This window comes from Vicia villosa, linkage group LG4 (assembly GCF_029867415.1).
Source record: "Vicia villosa cultivar HV-30 ecotype Madison, WI linkage group LG4, Vvil1.0, whole genome shotgun sequence".
Lineage (NCBI taxonomy): Eukaryota > Viridiplantae > Streptophyta > Magnoliopsida > Fabales > Fabaceae > Vicia > Vicia villosa.
The window spans coordinates 29,059,902-29,075,738 of record NC_081183.1 but is presented as its reverse complement, the minus strand read 5'-3'; the positions used below and the strand labels follow the sequence as shown (position 1 = coordinate 29,075,738).

Below are 15,837 nucleotides of genomic sequence, written 5' to 3'. Positions count from 1 at the left end.
AATGAGAGTATAATATTTTTTTAAAAAAACATTTTTCTTAGTTGAATGATTATTTTTTCAACGATGAATATTAATCTTTTGTTTAGTTGATTAGAAGTTCTACTTATGAGTGATTTTGTAAAAATGTTTGCAAGATTATCACATGGATGAATCTATTGGATGTTTTATATTATCACTCTTCTGAAGATCATAAGTGGAAAAAAAAATAGAGAAATGTATTTTATTCTCTCTTTTAATGTTATCTTCCAATTGTGTGTTGCATGAAATATTATTTTCACATATGGTTGTTGTATTTATTTTTCAAAACACAAATCTCAAGTATGATATATTTGTTGAATTAGAGACCTCGGCCAAACATATTCTAGACTTGTCCTATGGTGCTAAAAGTTCTGCATAATTTGATGATGTTGTTATCACGGTGTATTTCATAGATCGTCATGAAATAGTTGTACCACAAGTAAACAAAAAACTTATTTATGAGGAGTACTTAATTCTAATTGGGATACTTTGGGATAAAACAAATATAAGACCATAGTACCCTGGATATAACGAAGGATATGTTTGATTATGTTTCAATGTCTTTGTTGTGAAAAACGATGTCAAGAACAAAATATAATAGGAATTAGGGAAGATAAGAAGAACGCGAGAATTGGTTATAACTGCTATTCTTTTACTTTCTCTTAAAACAAGATTACAAGTTTTACAAGAATAACACATAACCTCTCTCACCCTAAATTAAGATTTGCAGCTTAGCAATGATGAGAGACCAGTATGCTATTTATAATAAAACCTAACATACTAACTAATGGCTTTTTCCACAAGGCTCGTTACACAAGTCAACTTAATAAACAAGCTAACTTAACAAATTAGGGTTTAAACACTAAACCTAATTTAACATGCTAACAACCCTAGCATCTTTGACACAAGTATGTGAACAACCTTCGACTTCGTGCTTAATCCTGTCGAACCAATAAGATACCCTTCGACCATACTAGAGTTCGATCCAATCACTACAACAAACAAGCTTTTAGACAGCGCTTTTTTTGACATTAGACAGCGCTTAAAAGCGCTGCCTAAGTCAACGCTGCTATAAGTAAAGGCAGCGCTTTGGATTAATGTAAAAGCGCTGCTATATATCTCCTTTAGACAGCGCTTTGACTTTAAAAGCGCTTTCGTATACACCCCTTTAGACAGCGCTTTCTCTTTAGACAGCGCTTTTGGTTATATTTTAGACATTGCTTTAGACAGCGCTTTTCTTTAAAAGCGTTGTCTATTCTCCACTTTAATTTAGAAGTGCTTTCTAATGCACCCCTTTTGGTTATCTTTTAGACAACGTTTTTCTTTAAAAATGTTGTCTATTCCTCACTTTAATTTATAAGTGCCTTCTAATAATGCACCCCTTTTGACAGCAGCACACAAAATAATAATAACAATAAATCAGCGAGTTCTATTTCTTTTTTTATTAAAGCATATTTTTGGGATTAATCCCATAAACCTGTAACTCAAGCCTTACATTTCAAGGAGCTTTTATTTCAACAAAGAAGCCGGAAAATATACAAAAAAAGGCATTATATACCATTATAATCCAAAATATATACACCATTATAATTCAATTCACATGTTTGCAACAGAACCAAAATCTGGTCATCCCTAACAAAAACTAAATCAGCCCTAACAAAATCAGCCCAAAATCGCCAAAATCCGACGAGCGGACGGTCCTGGTCCTGCAAGATATGAACAGAACAACACGGTCAATTAAACTAACTTGGCTCCAACACAACTAAATCTAATTTTTCACAACACTTTTCAACTTCCAATACCTTATATGATCTTTCGAGTAAGTAGAAGACTTAAATTCATCAAAGTACTACATAATATAGCCTAATATGATTTAGTTAAAACTAATTAATTAGATGAAATATGTTAAATATTAAAATAAATCATAAGTTAGAAATCCATACCATGGTTGGAATCTCTATTTCATAGACCTAAAAATACAAGGTATAAGAAATAAATTAATAAAATACACAAATGAAAAAAATATTGTTAAAAATATTAACAAAAAACCTACTGAACAAAATTTGAAGATTATATCAAAATACATTTTTTTTCAGCTCATGATTTATATGTAAAATTCAGCATTACACGTAAAAGTTAAATAATGGTACACCACTTCACGTTAAAGTTGAAAACAAAGAACAGGTTCTTTAGCTCTAGATAGACTAATTCCACTTCATACATGAATTATGAAAGATACATAACTAAGCAACTCTTTATGGCAGCAACAATATTTTGTAAATAAATTACAATGCATCTAATAGAGATAATAGGAGTGGAAACATTAATCCATGGAAAAAATGCTAAGAGTTAACTTTATGCCTTCTTCAACTTTCCAAACAGAAGTGAAAACTGTAAACAAGATAGAATCAATTGCCCAAATTGATATAAATTTATAACAATAGATGGGTCTGAAGTGGATAAACAATTTATATTTAACAAACCAATTTAGAAACAGGAAATACACCAGGTTTGAGTTGAACATCCAGATATTTTTTATTCCTTTCACAGTTTAAATATAATTATACTCAAAACAACTATCAACCAATTTTATATAAATTAAATACACTACAGTTATATGGAAGTTGTCAAGAAATAGTAATGCAAGTTTGAAAGAGTAGGTACAACAATTATAATGTGAAAATACAAAAGAACATGAAGAACCATCACAGTTCACCATAAGGTGATAATTAAATAAAGAAAGTCTAGATACATTCACATTCAACATTCTATAGATTTCCCCTTTCACAAAGGTGACAACAAGATAACAGTGAAAACAATATTTCCTGCTGAATAACCATTAGTCAAAGCCATAAGAAAACACAAAATTGCTCCAAGTTCTGATACAAAAACAGTGGTGAAAAAAGGGAGTTTTACAACAAGACATGTACATGAACATATTGATAAGAAGTTGGTAGTCAAAACTAACAAAAATGTATAATGTTAGCTCACATGAGCTTCCAAATATCCCAACTAATAAAACTAATAAAATTATAACAAAATAACACAGAGTTGTAACCAGCAGAGGAGAGCAGCATTTTACATACCGTGTTCTAGCCTAAAAGTGCTCTAACAGCCAGGTCATCAAAGGTAAGGCACTCCCCACCAGCCTTGACAATTCTAGCTCTAGCAGTTTCTGTGAACCTCAGAGTAGTTACCTTTATCGCAGGCACTTCATAAACACGAATATCATTGGTCACAGCACCCACAACTACATCAATCTTACCCTCCTAATGAAACAACAACAGAAAACCCAAAGTAAGAATTATGTATATGTTTAAAAATTATATGGAAAGTAAGAAATTCGCTTTTGGCAAAAATAAGGGCATGTTTGGATTGCTTTCTTCAAACTATTCTAATGACATAAACTTGTAAAACTGTTTAAACAATTTATAACAAGTCAACAAGGAAATCGCTTCAATCCCAGATCCATTATTCACAATCAGATTAACAAGTGTTATAGTAGTAGAGATAGAACTTACCCTGACGAGAAGCATCATATATAAATCATCAAATTCTGTTGCAGTTTGTTTTGTCTTCTTGGACTTACCCACTGACTTCAAATTGATACCCCACAATACGATAGAAGAATGAAGTGAGATGAAAAGATGACGGAGTTAGAAGAAATGGTGGTGGTGGGGGTGGCGGCGGAGATGATAGAACATCAAGGACCAGGAATTCAGATGCCGCGAAGAATCGGAGTTGAGATTGAAGATTTGAATAAGAAATCGCGTCCCCTCGGAGATCCGACAGAGGTCCTTACTACTTCTGGTACCGCCGCTTCCGTTAAACTGTATAACAGCAAGTGAGTAAAGTGCAGGTTCGTGTGAGTTCATCGCAGCTTTCGCCATAAGCGAAGCACCGCTCCCTCTGTTTTGCAAACAGTAAAACCGAATCTACAAAACAAAAATGTAATTACAAGAAAAAAAAAGGAAAAGACAACCAAAAAACAATAAACACACCTATGATATCATACCTATAGATTGGAGTTGATTGCTTTGGAGGCTTTGAACTGAACTAAAACACAGAAAACTGAATTTGAAACTGATTGCTTTGATTAGTGATGTTTTGAGAAGAAACAAAGAGATGGAGGAGGAGACGAAGTGCTTGAGAAGAGATTGAGAGTTTATGAACAGAAAATTGCGGCGAGTTGGTGTAGAAGGTAATAATAGGGTTTCAAACTATCCTAATTTTAACCAAAGTTTTTTTATGCTTTAAAATACTCCCTCCGTCTCATAATAAGTGTCCCATTTACAGATTTTCCTTGCTCAAATTAATTGTCTATTTACAATTTCAAAGCATCAATCATTATTATTTTTCCACTATTATACCCCTATTTATTAACTTTCACGTTATTCAACTACTATTAATAGGGGTATTCTAGTAAATGACATTAACTTTTTTACTAAAACCCACACATCCAATCATTTTCTTAAAAACCGCGCATTACTCAAATGGGACACTTATTATGAGACGGAGGGAGTAATATTAAGTTTAAAACGTAGCGTTTAGCTCACTGCAAAAATAGGGGTTCGATCCCTACTGTTCTTCATTTGGTTTTAAAGAATATATTTTAAATATTTTTTTAATTGAACTTTAGGCAGCGCTTTTTCTAAAAGACCTTTAGCAGCGCTTTTGAAAGCGCTTTTGAACATAACCATTTAACAACGTTTTTCTATAATTTTAATTTTTAATTTTTTATTGAACTTATAGCAGCGCTTTATGAAAAAAGCGCTGCCTAAGCAGTGCTTTATAAAAGCCCTATAATAGCTCTTTTCTGAAGCGCTGTCTAAAATAAGCCTTTAGCAGCGCTTTTTCTCAAGTTATATATATATATAATTTTTTTTTGAACTTTTAGCAGCACTTGTTGAAAAAAGCGCTGTCTTTAATGTGCTGTCTAAAGTCAATTTTGGCGTAGTGAATATCTCACAAATCTCCACCTTGGACCTAACTATACAACATCAAGAGAACAAACTAATTTTCTTCATGCAAATTTATCAACCGCATACAGTGGGAAAACTTGCAACTCGGCAATGTCTTTGTGATTATATCAGCAGCATTGTCCTCAGTCAAAACCTTTAACACTTTGACTTCTCCACGCTCGATTACTCCTCTGACGAAATGCAGCCTCACATCAATGTGCTTAGTTCGCTCATGCTAGGTTGAATTCTTCGACAGATGTATTGCACTTTGACTATCACATTTAATAGTGATACCTCAACCTTGAAGTTGCAGCTTCTTTGCAAAACCTTCAAGCCACAATGCTTCTTTCACAGCTTCAATGAGAGCAATATATTATGCTTCAGTGGTTGATAGAGCAACAACCTTTTGAAGTGTTGCTTTCCAACTAATTGTTGTGCCAAACATAGTGAAAATATATACAGAAATAGATTTTATAGAATCCATACGACCTGCATAATCAGAGTCGACATATCCTTCGATTGTTGCTTTACTATCTTCACCCAAGGCTCCACCATAAATTAGGATCCTGTTCAGAGACCCATTTATGTACCTTAAAATCCACTCCAATGCTTGTTAGTGAGCCTTTTCAGGATTCGCTATGTACCTGCTTACAAGACTTACTGCATATGTTATATCGGGTCTAGTACAGACCATAGCATACATCAAAGAACCAACTATATTAGCATATGAAATGTTATTCATATAGGTTCTTTCAACATTAGTATTGGGACACTTGATCAATACTCAACTTGAATTGAGGGTTTGTTGGAGTCACAACTGGCTTTGAATTCGACATACCAAACTTTTCGAGAATCTTTCGTAGATATGCCTCTTGAGATAAGCATAACTTCGACTTATATCTATCTCTTTGAATGTCAATTCCAAGAATCCTGGAAGCAGTTCCCATATCCTTTATATCGAACTCCTTATTGAGTTCAGCCTTCACCCCCATCACATCTTCAACATTGTTGCTTTCTATGAGAATATCATCCACGTAAAAAAACAAAATAACAAATGAATTACCAGGTCGAAATCTGAAGTAAACGCAGTGGTCGAACTGGCTTCTAATGAAACTTATGCGTGCCATGAACTTGTCGAATCTTCAATTCCATTGTCGAGGAGATTTTTTCAGCCCATATAAAGATCTCTTTAGCTTGCACACGTAATCTTCCTTCCCCTTTTCAACATACCCTTCAGGTTGCCTCATCAGGATCGTTTCATCTAAATCACCATACAAGAACGCAATCTTCACATCCATCTGTTCTAGTTCAAAGTCGAACTGTGTCACCATGGCAAGCAACATTCGAATGGACCTAAGCTTCACAACAGGAGAAAATTTATCATTGAAGTCGACACCTTCTTTCTGAGTGAAACCCCTTGCAACTAACCCTACCTTGTATCTTTTTGACGTCACTCCTTCGATTCCTTCCTTAACTTTGAAAATCCATTTATAGTTGACTAACCTTGCCCCAACAGGTTTTTTAATCAGTTCCTAAGTGTGATTATCGTGAAGAGATTTTATCTCATCATCCATGGCCTTCATCCATTCAGTCTTATTTAGACTCCTCATAACTTCCTTGTAGTCTCTAGGTTCTTCGTCTAGAACCTCACTTGTAGAGATTAAGGCATGAGCTATAAGGTTTGCATACCCAAGTTTCTGAGGTGGCTTGATGGCTTATCGTGACCTATCTCTGAACAATAGGTAGTCATCGACAGTTTCCTCAATTTCCTCAGCATCTTCTGCTTCTTCTTCAACTTCATCAGGGGTATGCAATTGATCCGCTGTCGCGCGCGGATCAAAAACGAGTATTTTGTAAAACGTAGTATAGCGACAATGGCTCGAGTCGTATCGCAAGGATTCTTGATTTTATTAACTAAAAGCAAAGTCGAATTTGGGGGGTTGGTTTGGTGGTCGAATTTCAGAAAAAGAAGCGCTTAAAATAAGTGATTCTGAAAATAAGCTGTTTTGAAATAAGTGATTAAAACAGGTTAATCTGCCGGTTCGACATCCAACTTATCATCGGTCAATATAATTCCAGTCCCTAAATGATTTCAATTCCTATTCGATTGTAATTTCGAATTAACAAGCGCAATTCATACTACAAGATTATAAATTCCTAATGTCCGGATTAAGCAAACAGATTAAAGTATTGTGAATTAAGCAAACACAATTGCGCGGATAAAGCAAACGCGATTAAATTATAGGAAGAACAATCATCGAATCAAATCAATATATATTCTATGGAACTTGAATTAAGCAAACAAGACACAGAACACGATATTGAAAGGAATGAATAATTTAATTGGAATTGATAAAAAACCTCAAAGTATTTGGAACTCGTCCGGCAGATTTCACCTTCAGATTAGTTCTCCATTACACGATCGTACCAAAGCTTCAAAATATTTTCGTGAATCGTGACAGATGAACAGTAACCGCGGCTGCCTAACCTAAGTCAAAGCCACAACCCGTTTTACAATCCAACTGGGTCAAACATACGACCCAGGCCCAAAACCAATTAACCCGAAACTTAACTAAAGCTAGTGCTGCAACTTCAACGCATTTTCTGGCCCTGCTACAGTCCGATTCTGACTTCGACTCCAACATAAGAATTGTAGCTCTTTCTCTTAGCTTTCCGTCGATTATTAGAACGCCTCAATCGGACTTCTGGAACTCCAGATATGATCGTTTCCGTGCAGACTGCTAATGCTGAAAAATTAATACGAAAAACAAATAAGTGCAAAAATAAAACAAAATATAAAAACATATTAAAACATAAAAATAAATAAAACAAACCGAAGAAATACTTGAGTACAAACATGGAAGAACGTGCATCAAAATGCACTGATCAAATTCCCCCACACTTGAACTTTTGCCCTCCGAGCAAAATGAAAAGAAAGCAGAAAAACATCAACAGTTACTCATCCTAGGCTACAGATCTTCTTTGGGTGAGTTTACATCGACAGGTACTAATCTTGCACACTAAGGACATCGTAAGAACACTAACCACAGATATGCAGACATAAGGCTCCTAAATACACAAACCAATTCAAATCATATTATTATACCATAGCCTAACTTACTCATCCTTTTTACTCTTTTTTCATTCAGGCGCAATCACATTAAGCCCGTTATCTCCACACACTTATAGCAGGACAACCGGTTAGTGACTCTGATCCTTTTGCACGGGGTTCCGGTACTTGCGTGGCATAACCCTTTGCTTACTCAGATGTAGTTGCGGGGGATCGGACCGTAATCCTCCCTACCAAGTTCAGCACCAGAAACCGCTGAACCAACTAACAAAGAGTTTTGAAAACTTTTTTTTTATTTTAAAGATTACACAACCGTTGGGTTAAGTGACCGGGTGAGGATCACCAAACTTAGAAGGTGTATTACCTTTTTCTTTTCTCTTTTTTTTTTCTTTTCGGAACATTCACTTATATTCATCGGCTTCCTGCGTAAAGTGTGTGAGAGATGGTGCCGACTGCTGAAATAAACTACTCAAGAGCTGTCAAAGAATGAGAAATTAAGGCTAAAACATAATAACAAATTCAAATCAATTTTCGTATGCAGGAGACTTACGGTGTTAGAACGATACCGATTTTGTGAACTTTTCCCAAGTCTCCGCAAACCCGACTCAAATCAGTGTGTAGCCTAAAACTTTCAAGAAGATGCATTTTTTATTGAAATTAAACAAAATACTAACACACAAAAAACAAATAAAACACACAATTTCCTCCCCCACACTTAAACTAAGCATTGTCCTCAATGAAAAGACATTGCTAATAAAGTAGAGAGAAGGAAAGAAGGACTCCCTGATCAAGTTGTAGTGTAGTCAGGTGCTTCTAAAGAAAGCTCCTCTATGCTGACATTTTCAGGCCCCGAACTTTCATGGAATAACTTCAGCCGCTGCCCGTTAACCTTGAACACTTTGTCAGTACCTGCACTTTTTATTTCTACTGCACCATGAGGGAAAACATTAGTAACAACAAAGGGGCCAATCCATTTGGATCGAAGTTTCCCAGCCATAAGCTTAAGGCGGGAGTTAAACAGTAAAACCTGTTGGCCCACAGAAAACTCCTTCCTAGAAATTATTTTATCATGGAAGTGCTTAGTTTTTTCTTTATAAATCCTAGAGCTCTCATAAGCCTCTAATCTAAGCTCTTCCAACTGTTGCAATTGGAGTTTTCTTTCAATACCTGCTTGTTGCATCTCCAAATTACAACTCTTCACCGCCCAAAAAGCACGGTGTTCTATCTCAACAGGAAGATGACACGCCTTACCAAAAACAAGTCGATAAGGAGACATCCCAATGGGTGTCTTGAAAGCTGTCCTTTGAGCCCAAAGTGCGTCTTCTAGACGACGGCTCCAGTCTTTCCTGTTTGGCTGCACCATTTTCTCTAAAACCTGTTTGATCTCCCTGTTGGAGATCTCAGCTTGCCCATTAGTCTGTGGGTGATATGCAGTAGAGACTCTGTGCACAACTCCATACTTTCGGAATAAGGCTTCCATGGTGCGGTTACAGAAATGAGTGCCTTGGTCACTTATGATAGCTCGCGGTATTCCAAACCTACAAAAGATATTAGACCTGACAAACTCTGCAACAACTTTAGAATCATTAGTCCTAGTGGGGATAGCTTCCACCCAATTTGAAACATAGTCAACAGCAAGCAAAATATAAAGGAAACCAAATGATACAGGAAAGGGACCCATGAAATCGATCCCCCATACATCAAATACCTCACAGAAAAGCATAGGCTGTTGAGGCATTTCACTCTTGCGAGTGATGTTGGTACCTGCTATCTGGCACTCTTTACAAGTGCGATAAATCTCAAAAGCGTCCTTAAAAATAGTTGGCCAATAGAAGCCTGAATCAAGGACCTTTCTTGCAGTCCTTTGAGGACCGAAATGTCCGCCGACTTGAGATGCATGAGAAAATTTTAAAATAGATTCAATCTCATTGTCGGGGACACATCTCCTGATTACCTGGTCACTACCAAACTTCCATAGATATGGATCATCCCAAACATAATATTTGGCATCACTTTTGAGTTTGTGAACCTGTGATCTAGATGCACCTGTAGGAAAAACACCAGCAACAAGAAAATTAACAATGTCAGCAAACCAAGGTGTAATCCCATGCAAAAGAAACAACTGCTCATCAGGAAAATCATCCTTAATAGGAAAAGGATCTTCATCTCTCTCTCTATCCTGCTCAAGTGGTCAGCCACTAAGTTCTCAGCTCCACTTTTGTCTTTAATCTCAACATTAAACTCTTGGAGCAGCAACATCCACCGAATCAATCTCGGTTTTGCATCCGGCTTCTTCAGCAAGTACTTTAAAGCTGCATGGTCAGTAAAAACAACAACCTTGGAACCTAGCAAATAAGATCTGAATTTGTCAAGAGCAAAAACAATAGCTAGCAGTTCTTTTTCAGTGGTAGTGTAATTAGACTGTGCAGAATCTAAAGTCCTAGAAGCATAGTAAATAACATGGGCAGCCTTGTCAACTCTTTGTGCAAGGACAGCCCCAACTGCATAATTCGAAGCATCACACATAAGCTCAAAAGGAAGTGTCCAGTCAGGGGGCTGAATGATGGGAGCGAAGGTCAATGCTTTCTTCAAGAAGTCAAACACTTGTTTGCATTTGTCATCAAACTCGAAAGTGACGTCATTCTTCAACAAGTTCGACAGCGGAAGAGCTATCTTGCTGAAATCCTTGATGAAACGCCTGTAAAAACCTGCATGACCAAGAAAAGAACGAATCTCGCGAATGCAAGAAGGGTAAGGCAGTGTAGAAATCACATCAATCTTAGCAGGGTCAACAGAAATTCCTTTTTCAGAAATAATGTGACCAAGAACAATTCCCTGCTCAACCATAAAATGACACTTTTCATAATTCAACACAAGGTTAGTCTCGATGCATCTTTCTAAAATCAAGTTTAAACTGTTCAAGCATGCATCAAAAGAAGAACCATAAACAGTAAAGTCATCCATAAACACTTCCATGCAATTTTCAATAAAATCAGAGAAAATACTCATCATGCATCGTTGGAAAGTGCCAGGAGCATTGCAAAGGCCAAAAGGCATCTTCCTGTAAGCAAATGTACCGAATGGGCACGTGAAAGTGGTCTTTTCTTGATCTTCAGGTGCAATATGAATCTGAAAGTAACCTGAAAACCCATCAAGAAAACAATAATGTGATTTACCAGCTAGCCGTTCAAGCATCTGGTCAATGAACGGCAAAGGAAAGTGATCCTTTCTAGTAGCCTGGTTCAGTCTCCTGTAATCAATACAAACTCTCCAGCTGTTATGGACTCTAGTGGGAACAAGTTCATTCTTTTCATTTTTTACCACTGTGAGTCCAGATTTCTTAGGTACAACCTGCACTGGACTTACCCACTTACTGTCAGAGATAGGATAAATGATACCTGCTTGCAAGAGTTTAGTTACCTCTTTCTTTACAACATCAAGAATCAAAGGATTAAGCCTCCTTTGGGGCTGCCTTACTGTTTTCGCTCCATCCTCAAGTAAAATCCTGTGCATACACATCGAAGGACTAATACCTGGAAGGTCGGCTAATGTCCACCCGATTGCTTTCTTGTGCCTCTTCAATACCTGCAAAAGTTTGTCTTCTTGATTTAAATCAAGGTTAGAAGAGATAATAACAGGAAGTTTTTCATTATGCTCCAAGTAAGCATATTTCAGGTTCCCAGGGAGCTCTTTTAGCTCTAAGGACGGGGGCTGAATGATGGATGGAAGGCTTGGGGCAGCCGGGATGTCAAGAGCATCGACGACAAGAACAGCCTCATCGGTAACAACTTCACCTGTAGGAAATGTATCAGGCTGCAAGGAAGCATCAATCTCAGCACAAAGGACACAAACGTTAGTGTCAGTGCAGTCAGGACATGAATAATCATCATCAAAATCAGAGAGAGATGGAAAATCAAATGCAAATAATTCAGAATAACTCTCATCAACTAGTTCAGAAATCAACTCAATGTTAAAAACCGAATGCTCCTCCATAGGGTGTTTCATGGCATCGAAGATATTAAATTTTGCGACGATGTCACCAAATTCCATGGACATGGTTCCATCATCAACATCAACTTTTGTCTTCGCCGTTTTCATGAACGGTCTGCCTAAGATGATGGGAGCTCTGCTTGACTTAGTTTCTCCTTCCATGTCCAGAATGTAAAAATCTGCAGGAAAAATTAAATCGTTAACTTGAACGAGGACGTCTTCCACTATGCCGGTGGGACGTGCATTGCTCCTGTTCGCCAGTTGAACGATTAAACCTGTATGCTGCATGGGACCAAGGCAAAGGTTATTATAAATAGAAGTAGGCATAACATTAATGCCCGCTCCTAAATCAAGCAAACAGTTATCAAATTTCTTATCCCCGATGGTACAAGGAATAGTAAAAGTTCCCGGGTCCTTGCACTTTTATGGCAAGACCTGAGAGATGGCCGAAACACTTTGTTCGGGCTGAATGAAAGCAGAGATGCTTCTTCCCAAGTTGACTCTGTCACTTCCTTTTACCTTTCTCTTGTTTGTACACAAATCCTTCAGAAACTTTGCATACCTTGGAACTTGCTTAATCACATCAAGAAGCGGAATATTTACCGCTACTTTTCTGAACATATCCAGAATTTCTTTTTCTTTGTCTCCTTCCTCAATTCTTTTATTTTTCAGAACTCTATGGGGGAAAGGATGTGGTGGCACATACTCCCTTTCTTTATTTTTTTCAGTTCCGACCACAACAGAAGAAGGAGAAGAAAGCTCAGCTGGAGGAGGTTCAGAAGAAGAAAGTTCAGAAGTTACCTCAATGATTTTTTTTATTTTTTTCAGGGGCTGGTTCTGTAACCTTTCCGGATCTCAAAGAAATAGCGCTCACATTAGCATTACCATTCGGATTGACAACAGTTTGTGCTGGAAGTTGGTTCGAACCTTGAGCTTGCATATTATTTATTTGAGTAGCAAGTTGTCCCATCTGTGTGGTCAAGGTCTGAATGCTAGTGTCGGTTCTTTGTTGAAACTGAAGGTTGTTCACGGCCATTTGCTTAACAAGATCTTCCAAGGATGGTCCGGAAGTAGTAGCTGGAGGGGTGTGATGTGGCTGGGGTGATGGAACGGTAAGTTGTTGTTGGGAAGGCTGTTGATTTCCATATCGAAGGTTGGGATGATTCCTCCAATTGGGGTGATATTTGTTGGTAGACAAGTCAGGGGTGTTGTTGTACCTGTTCTGATTGTAAAGGTTGGCTGCATAAGCTTGAGGCAGCTCGGTGACAGTATCATCTTTCAGAAGAGGACAAGTATCAGTGGGGTGATCATGAGCTGTACAAATACCACATACAGTTGCTGTTTGAGGTTTCGCTACTGCAAGTTGTTTAACTAAAGCGGTCAGCTCATCAAGTCTGGTTTCTAAAGCTCTGTTCGAGGAGCCTTGAATTTGATGTACACCCTTGGTTTGGACAGAATTGGTTCGAGTGGTGAACTGCTGGGAATTTAGGGACATATTTTCAATGAGGGCCCTGGCAGCAGCTGGAGTTTTGTCAACAAGTGCTCCACCACTAGCAGCATCAAGAATGTTTCTATCCATAGGTAACAACCCCTCATAAAAGTACTGAATGAGAAGTTGCTCGGTAATCTGATGTTGAGGGCAGCTTGAAACCAACTTCTTGAACCTATCCCAGTATTCAGCCAATGACTCGTTGTCTTGTCTAATGCCACAAATCTCTTTTCGGATTGAAGCAGCTCTAGAGGCAGGAAAGTATCGCTCCAAGAACACTCTCTTCAGAGCATTCCAGCTTGTGATTGAATTCGGTTCAAGATCATATATCCAGTCCTTCGCTGCACCCTGCAAAGAAAAAGGAAAAGCACGAAGTTTGATATGATCTTCAGTGATCCCTTCAGGCTTCAATGGTGTAGAGCACACCACCTGGAATTCCTTCAAATGTTTGTGTGGATCTTCACCTGCAAGACCATTAAACTTTGGCAACAAGTGTATTAAACCCGATTTTAATTCAAAAGGAACAGCAACAGCATCATATTCAATACACAAGCCATTATAATTAACATCAGGGGCTGCAAGTTGCCTTAGAGTTCTATTTTCAGCCATTTCAAGAGCAAATTCAGAATCAGAATCAAACAAATTATGCAAATAGTCAGACTCAGAATCAGACTCAGCTATGGTCGGTGAAGGTGAACTATTGCTAGCCTGGCCTGCTCTACGAAGTGTGTGCAAGGTTCTCTCTACCTCAGGATCAAAAGCAACAAGTTCAGGACAGGAAGACCTAGTAGCCAGGACTAGTGCACAGCAATGCAGCAACAATCGTGAAAATGCCAACTATGTCCCTAAAACAACACAATGAAGCAAATCGATTAAAAATAATTCAAAAAAATAAACTGACACCGAAAATAATCTAATGACGTAAAAATAAAATTTTGATATTTTTTTCGGAATTTTTCGACTCTATGGAAACAGAAAATAAATCATTAAAAATAGTAAAAAGGCTTTTTTCGCGATTTTGGGGTCGAATTCCCTTACTCTTCTAGAGTAAGAGAGTATTGATCGCACGATTTTTCTACTTCCAGTAGGCAAAAACAGTTTACAATCGAATATAATTTTTGCAAAAACTGATTTTTTTTCCGACTCTAAACGCGGACTGACCAAAACCGTGAGGAAACTACGGCTTAAACGCACAAACACTAAATCTAAGACTCTAGCATCAGTTAATATTCACAAGAATCCCCGGCAACGGCGCCAATTTGATCCGCTGTCGCGCGCGGATCAAAAACGAGTATTTTGTAAAACGTAGTATAGCGACAATGGCTCGACTCGTATCGCAAGGATTCTTGATTTTATTAACTAAAAGCAAAGTCGAATTTGGGGGGTTGGTTTGGTGGTCGAATTTCAGAAAAAGAAGCGCTTAAAATAAGTGATTCTGAAAATAAGCTGTTTTGAAATAAGTGATTAAAACAGGTTAATCTGCCGGTTCGACATCCAACTTATCATCGGTCAATATAATTCCAGTCCCTAAATGATTTCAATTCCTATTCGATTGTAATTTCGAATTAACAAGCGCAATTCATACTACAAGATTATAAATTCCTAATGTCCGGATTAAGCAAACAGATTAAAGTATTGTGAATTAAGCAAACACAATTGCGCGGATAAAGCAAACGCGATTAAATTATAGGAAGAACAATCATCGAATCAAATCAATATATATTCTATGGAACTTGAATTAAGCAAACAAGACACAAAACACGATATTGAAAGGAATGAATAATTTAATTGGAATTGATAAAAAACCTCAAAGTATTTGGAACTCGTCCGGCAGATTTCACCTTCAGATTAGTTCTCCATTACACGATCGTACCAAAGCTTCAAAATATTTTCGTGAATCGTGACAGATGAACAGTAACCGCGGCTGCCTAACCTAAGTCAAAGCCACAACCCGTTTTACAATCCAACTGGGTCAAACATACGACCCAGACCCAAAACCAATTAACCCGAAACTTAACTAAAGCTAGTGCTGCAACTTCAACGCATTTTCTGGCCCTGCTACAGTCCGATTCTGACTTCGACTCCAACATAAGATTTGTAGCTCTTTCTCTTAGCTTTCCGTCGATTATTAGAACACCTCAATCGGACTTCTGGAACTCCAGATATGATCGTTTCCGTGCAGACTGCTAATGCTGAAAAATTAATACGAAAAACAAATAAGTGCAAAAATAAAACAAAATATAAAAACATATTAAAACATAAAAATAAATAAAACAAACCGAAGAAATACTTGAGTACAAACATGGAAG

At 37.4% G+C, this 15,837-nt stretch overlaps 1 long non-coding RNA gene across 2 annotated transcripts; it reads right to left on the bottom strand.

The window, feature by feature from the left end:
- Nucleotides 1-1,178: 1,178 nt before the first annotated feature.
- LOC131594670 (uncharacterized) lies at nucleotides 1,179-4,218 on the bottom strand. Of its 2 annotated transcripts, none has more exons than XR_009281446.1 (5): nucleotides 4,034-4,218; nucleotides 3,540-3,953; nucleotides 3,105-3,287; nucleotides 1,962-1,988; nucleotides 1,179-1,724 (listed from the first exon to the last, which is right to left on the bottom strand). It is a non-coding gene; the product is annotated as an uncharacterized LOC131594670 (long non-coding RNA). The 2 variants fall into 2 exon arrangements; XR_009281445.1 differs by having other exon boundaries at nucleotides 1,181-1,724; nucleotides 3,540-3,848.
- Nucleotides 4,219-15,837: the final 11,619 nt, after the last annotated feature.